Source organism: Lactuca saligna, chromosome 2 (assembly GCF_052625555.1).
Source record: "Lactuca saligna cultivar CGN05327 chromosome 2, ASM5262555v1, whole genome shotgun sequence".
Taxonomy (NCBI): Eukaryota; Viridiplantae; Streptophyta; class Magnoliopsida; order Asterales; family Asteraceae; genus Lactuca; species Lactuca saligna.
The window spans coordinates 86,301,007-86,308,671 of record NC_136418.1 but is presented as its reverse complement, the minus strand read 5'-3'; positions in this window follow the sequence as shown (position 1 = coordinate 86,308,671).

The following is a 7,665-nucleotide window of genomic DNA, read 5'->3' as shown; positions in this document are numbered from 1 at the left end:
ATTCACAGACTGTTTTGGACAACTTAAACATTTTAGTTTTCAAAACTGTATTAGGTGCGAATAGTTCAAGTTCTTACCTTTAAAATGACTACTTGCACATCTCCATACGATTTTTCTACAATTTATGGTGATTTTTACAAAATGGCCTATCATTTCAAACATCAATCCGGACTAGTCTGTGATTATGGACTTGTTCACACAAGTTAGAGGTCATTAAAAATCATGAGAAAAATTATGGAGAAACTAGACTCATTTTCAAAACTCTCAGAATTTTTCGATTCTTATTTAGACCGTTGATGATTTTCCAATAGATTTTCTAAGAACAGCAAATCAAAATGTTAACAACAGAAAAATGCTATCAATTTCATTTCGCCTTGTAACATGTTGAGCAAGGTGTATATCTTTATGTGATTATAGGTTATTAAAATATATGACAATATTTTATTATTATGTAGACATACATCAGTTAACAAATGGATTTTTTTTAACAAAGCATAGAGATAACAATTTGTTATAATTAAAGTACACCTATTACATACAAACATTTGAATAAACTATGTTATGTATAGTTTATGTACATTACCACTTTTACCCTTGTTTTGATAAACTATAATAGGTATAGTTTAGATTACATCACATAAAACACTCATACAAAAAGGGTACATTTATACAAAAAGGTTCTACACTCACGCACACTACACGTAAGCTTGTTAACTCGGGTTGTGAGACATTCTCTCCCTATACATCCAAGTACGGGATCCAAATTCTTGTAAGTTATAACCAAAATCTCTTGTAGGTAGAGCATGATAATTATGTATAGATCTATATTGGGGTTGACATCCCACACCTTGCTGCTAGCTACAGCCGGACCGGCAGGTCTGCGGGTGACAAGAGTCATAGGATCAGGGTGTCTGAAAGACGTTGTGCAAGTTACCTCTAGTCATAGTATGGTTATAGCGACTCACATAGCGAACTAACAATACATAAAGTTTACGGGATTTTTATAAAATAAAAGGGGTTTGATGTAGATTTAAAATCACTTTTTTTATATCAATAAGTACGGATATTACTGTACACTTTCGGTATTGGTATTTAAGACTACACATCATTTGGTATTGATGACTACACATCATTTAAAACCACTTTTATATCTTTAAGTATGGCAAATACTTGTTATTTCTCGGTCCTGGGATTTAGGACTACATATACATATTAAAGAAAATATTGGATTTTCTGGATACATATTCTATCACTTTTACAAGGAAAACGGCTTACTTCTCTAAAGAAATCTCTTATGAACTCACCAAAATTTGTGTTGACATTTTTTCAAAAAACTTGTATTTTTAGGAAATCACTAAACAGGAAATCAAGTGCATTTTAAGGATGGGACATTAAGGCGTCAAACATTTCATATTTTGTCAACATATTGTTATTGATTTTGAAACATGTTCTTTCTTCAATGATGTAACTCTTTCAATTATATATATGTTGATTTGTCTTTACTTTCATCACTATTGCCATTGTTGTTATGATACTATACATGAAGTCCTCCACCCCCGGATGTTTCCGTCATCCTTGGTTTGGGGGTGTGACAGATTGGTATCAGAGCATTGTTTATAGTGAACTAAGTATATCGGACCACATAAGATATACAAACTATAAATGCATTGGGACTAAGGTATCTGATTTAAAGTTTTCAAAACAACTATACTTTTAGAAACAAATAGTTTGTTGTTAAAAGTATACATGCATGCATACGTACTAAGGTCGGCATCATTCTAGAACAAAACAAAAGTAATGATTGTTGAATGGAACAAGTAGGCTTGGGGATGTATAGTCAGGTATGGGAAGGACATAGCCTGATCAACTATGTCTAACCCAGAAGTGATTAGCGTATGCCCGAGAATGGTTGTGGCATTGCAACAAGTCTAAACACTTACCAATTCTATCTACAAACAAACATTGAAAAGCATAAATCAAACATTAAAAATACTATAGGAGTATTTTGTAATACTATAACCAACTTATGTGAAAACTAAAGACCCCTATAAGTAATTAATTATAGAGTTAGACACCTAGTAGTATCTCTTCCACTCCTATTCTCGCACGTATAACATAGCAAGATCCTAGTTACCGGGCGACCCCTACTTTCCCAATCAGAGAAATGGTGGATGGTTATGAGGAGAATCAGAAGTGGAACCAGAGGTAATCAACCCTCCATACATAGCAAGGGTTCCCGCGAACCGTTTCGACTACATCGAACTTGTGCCCCGTTGAGCAACTGTGATCGAGGGTTGAAGTCGAAAACAATGACAGCAATAACCATGTGGAGACCAACGAGGATGCTATGACCTCAACCACGGGGGATCGGCTGAAAGAGCCCTCCCAGCAAAGACCAGGCAGATCGCGAACATCGGGGATTAAAAAGGGTAGACTACAACCCGAGTTCAGAAACTGCACTCTACTACAGACCCTACTATCTCACGTACCCGAGACTCGGAGATAGACTACTATTTCAGTGGCCAACATTCTTTTTAGAACCTTATCACCGCTCAGGTAGAGGCAAGAGAGTAACAGGATAGACACACGACATCCAAAGAGAGGAGGATTGCAGCCAAGCATCGATTGGCAGATCTGCAAGGTGCATCAACATTGCCTCAGGCATCGCAAGGGACGGATCGTCGTGAGTAGAGTTCATGCTGATCACAAGACCTTGTAAATTAGGTTCATGAGTATGCGTTGGTGCTACTCTATTCTAGGCGTAAGCACGACACTGCGATTTAAGCAGTCATACTAATCGAGAGATCTAGTTGCTATCAGAACTTTTCCTTGCATGAAGGTGAGACAAACCAGCATCGAGGTCAAAATTTTCACTGAAACCATAATTACTAGAATCATGTTAACAAAATGGGTTTACGGCAGATCCATCAGACTCAAAGGTGTATTAAGTCTTAATCATACCACTAAGCATACATCAAATGGTCGTAAGAACGACCTAGCTTGGATCAAATTTCAAGGTTTCAGTTGGATACGGAACTACTAAAATACATGAGTTTATCATATAAAGACCCTCATTATGAATTGTTTTCAGAACACCATAAAACAATCAAAACGCGTTACAAAATGAACTAAGATAAACTTAGTTAGAAAAATCACGACGTATAGTCATCCTAAAAAGTCATTTCCGTCACACCTTTAAACACCTTGGTTGAGAGGTGCCTTCTTCGTAGACCTATAGGGTGCGATCATACCAACACAAATGCACCGGATCCCATCAAAACTCCTCAACTAAGTGTGGTTGGGCAAACATGATCCTAAGATGAGTAAAGCTTAACGCCCGTACGAAACCTACTTATGCCCACTACCATAACTCTGTCTCAAGAACGTTAGTAGAAACACTAAGAATAGTACAACAATGTGCAAAATTTATATATGTGAATATAAATCGTAAGAATGCACTTGAGATAATTATCGCCACTCACAAAGTCGTTTTCGTCGTGAAACAGAGCAATGTCTTCACCAAGAGGCAACCAATCATCTAGCAAGGCGCCAACCCTACAGATAGACACTGCTACTTTTTAAGCTGCAGTCACGACAGCCGTGGCAGCCGTCATGGCGCATCTCAATGCTAACAACACCAGGAAGGATGGAAGCGGTACCGACAATACAGATAGTGGTAACAATCAGGAAGACCAACGAGTGTCTACCAACGAAGGCGCCTCAGGCCACAAACCTACGACCAATAAGCAAAAGTTTTGGGACGAAAAGAAGTGTAACCTACCTCAAAAATTCGCTATAAGAAAGCAATCCGTAGCTGCACCTGCCATTACAACAGAAGTCATGACACATGGCTCAACACTAGCCACAAGGTCTGTCACCCGAGCGTCGACCATACCATATGAGGGATCACTTCCTAAGTGTAACAAGTGTAACTACCATCACATAGGAGCTTGCTGGATTTTACACTGTAACAACTGCAACAGGAAAGGACACACCGTCTGTTTCGACAAGGCCCCGACTCAGCACATCGCTTCAACCACTAATACTAGTGTAAGTCCAGTGTGCTACCTATGCGGCGAAACCGAACACTTCAAGAGAGAGTGTCCAACTGAGAAGAATGACGAAGGAGCAGGAGGAGGGTGATGAACACACCAATAGGAGCAACAAGGTGACCATGTTAGGACTTTTGTAATGTCTCCAACGACAAAAACGTTTAAGCACCATATGTTTGTAATGAATTTGGTATGCTTGCTAAAATCACTGTCTTTCTAAAAGTAGTTAAAATAATCTCTCGTTCAAATCAAACCAAAAAACTCATATTTGACCTCAGGATCATTACCTGTAAACTATAATGACCTTGTACTTACATCAGGGTTACTTATAATCAAAATACTAAAGTCATGAAACTAATAGTTCCATCCTGACTTCTATTCCATGTCTAGTGGTAAGAATTGAGTGGGGCCACCCACTCGACGATTGCACCAACATCAAATTACATACGACGTTCATATACCGCTCGATCATTGAATGACCTGTCAGGGATCATGATATAAATTATCATTACCAGTTATCGAAACACATCCACTACCAGTGCTAGACATTGTAGTACGAACCATTTGCGATAATAATAACATCGAGCAGAACGGATCACACTGGAAAGAAACACAAGATACTCTATCCCTCTAATGAGCACTTCTTACGAATGCAACTTAACACATGTTTTACCTAAAGAGATACTATTGTCACCATTCAATTTCGATTGGCATAGTCCTCATCTTCCCGATTGAACGACTATGAAAGGAACCTTCACCTAACCCACCGAATATCGAAACCTTTGTCTCCTATAAACAGGTCCTGCAAGGACCTCCGGGTCATCTCTCGCCGTGAAAAACCCCAAAACACTCACCAGAGGAGTGTTATACCTTCCGAAACCTTATCACAAGTATTTCCAGGAGACGCTTCGGGAATGTCACGCATACAGCAGACAAGGTTCAAGCATAGAAGCTTGGGACGGATACGGTTAGTCTACCACTACTACGTATATACGTGAGGATAATGTATAATTAAGATTCTACGGACATTGGATGTGTGCTTCCGCCCTATTTCCTGTTCCATGACTGGTTGTGGACTTGGGGTAGAGTCACCCATCCAACTGTCTTGCCAACCTTAAGTACACACGACTTATATGCGCAGGTTAATGATAGATGGACCAGGTACGAGTCCTGCCATGAACTACGGGCCAAGGTTGCCCAGGATGACAAGTGAATGTCCTACCATCCGAATAAGTCTAGTCGCGTAAACCAAACCCACATGCTTCCTACCGAGCTAAGCAATCAAGGAACACTGCGGCAGGCCCTACGTAACGCTCCGAGGAGAAGTTATTACTTATGACTTAAGACATCTAAAGACGTACGAGGTCGGCTAGGTAACGCATGACCTCAAACTAGGAGCGGTAGTATTCTCCCTAGAGGTCTAGAGGCACTACCTCCACGACACGAAGCATACAATCTTCACCGATCATAAGAACCTAGAAGGCACGGACGACAGGGCATGTTATCTCATGAACCAGATCTGGACACCGAGATTGATGGATTCAAAAATAATGTCACAAACGAAGGACATGAGAACTCGCCACTCCCTTCATCCAGAATCGGACAAGAATGTCCGGACCTTAAAAAGTGCCATTAGTGGGCGAATAGGAAAGCAAACATCGTTACACACATGGGAAAGTATCGGACTTGTGCCAATGACAAAAGAGAATAAAGGAAGCCTTCGCGTCTCTTACAACAACCAGTGATACCTGAAAGGAAGTGGGAGCGCCTAACCATGGGCTTCATAACCAAGCTACCCTAGGCAATGGATGGTCTCGATACCATTTGGGTAAGCATCGACAGATTGGCCGAAAAACGTACACTCCTGCTAATCAAAGAAACTGACAGGATGGAGGAATCGACTAAAACGTACATCAAAGAGATTATGCTACCACATGGTCTATTAATATTTGTTATCCCTATCAGAGATAGTAGATTCGTTTCGTGACCCTGGCGACCCTTTCAGGGAACTAAGTTAGACTTGAGCATGGCCTACAAACAGCAAACCAATGGGCAGAACAGAAGGGATTGTTCAAAACTTGGACGACATGTTAACAGCAGGGGTGATGAAATTCAGTAAAACGTGGATGTACTCACCTACCACTTGACGAAATCAAAATGAACGAGAGTCTTCACTTTGTAGCGGGGAGCATAAAGGCACACATAGAATACACTATCATTTCAAAACAATAACTCCTTTAAATTGACTTAGCTCAAGTTACAATAAGAAATTCAAAGGCGTCATTTAACATCAGGCGGATTGGTCCCCACCATATCAATTTCTTGTACTACAAGAAGTTTTCACCATCTTTTCTCTAAATTTATGAAGTCCCGGTCAAAGTGATAATTTCGGGACGAAATTCCCTCTAAGGGGGGGATGATGTGACAACCGTGAAAATCCAGTCAAGTCAAAGTCAACTAAAGTCAACAAGTCAAACCGATTGACTCGACTAACCCTTGTGTACTAGGGCTTACGTTAGGTAATTACTATACAACTCACTATGCTAATGAGAAATCATCAATCGAAAAGTCTGTACATCTAGATTCCCTTAACCTAAAACTGTGGTAAGTAACGAACCAAACCGATAAAACAATATTGCATACTCATCGGGAGTGTGTAAGGTCCTTAAACATGGCATAACGGGGCTTACGGACCTTGCGTTGCGAAGCCAAACACTCACAAATGTCACACACGAAACCTCTCTCAATCGTTTTCACTCTATCTCTCCTTATCTAGAATCTCTCGCAAATCTCTCCACATATGTCAAATCTATCCTAAATCTCTCTTTGTATGAGAAATCTCTCCAAGAGTGTGAAATCTCTCCCAAATCTCTCTTTGTATGAGAAATCTCTCCAAGAATGTGAAACCTCTCCCAAATCTCTATTTGTATGAGAAATCTCTCCAAGAATTTGAAATCTCTCCCAAATCTCTCCACGTATGTCAAATCTCTCCAAGAGTGTGAAATCTCTCCCAAATCTCTCTTTGTATGAGAAATCTCTCCAAGAATGTGAAATCTCTCCCAAACCTCTCTCAAAATCTCTCTTAACTTTTTATAATCACTCGGGGCATCCCGACCCTCGCATTTGGCGGAAACGGCTCAAAAACAGAAGTCTACGCGAAAAACGGACATAAGGAGCTGAAACTTCTCTTAGGAACCGAAACTCCTCATAGAGGCCGAAACCTCTTAGAGACCAAAACCCTAAGCAGCCGAGACCGAGCCTCGTTGTCCCAGCCGAGACTGAGACCGAGCCTCACCTTCTCCCATCCCACCTTCGCACCTTCGGTTCTTTTCTCCTTCCCCTCTCGGTCTTTCTCCAGTTTCGGTCCCATAGAGCAACCGAACTTCGGCCTCGGTTCTAAGCTCCTTAGGAGCCGAACCTTTGCAATTTCGGCTAGAAATTCATATTTTTGTCATTTTTGCCCGATTTTCATTATTTTAACGCGGTATTTTCTCCAAATATCATATTATAACATATAAGACCCTAAATAATTATAATTTAAACTTGTTTTTATGAAAATCTTTAATAAATGAATAACATCTAGTGAGTGAATAATTGAGGTAGAGTATTGACT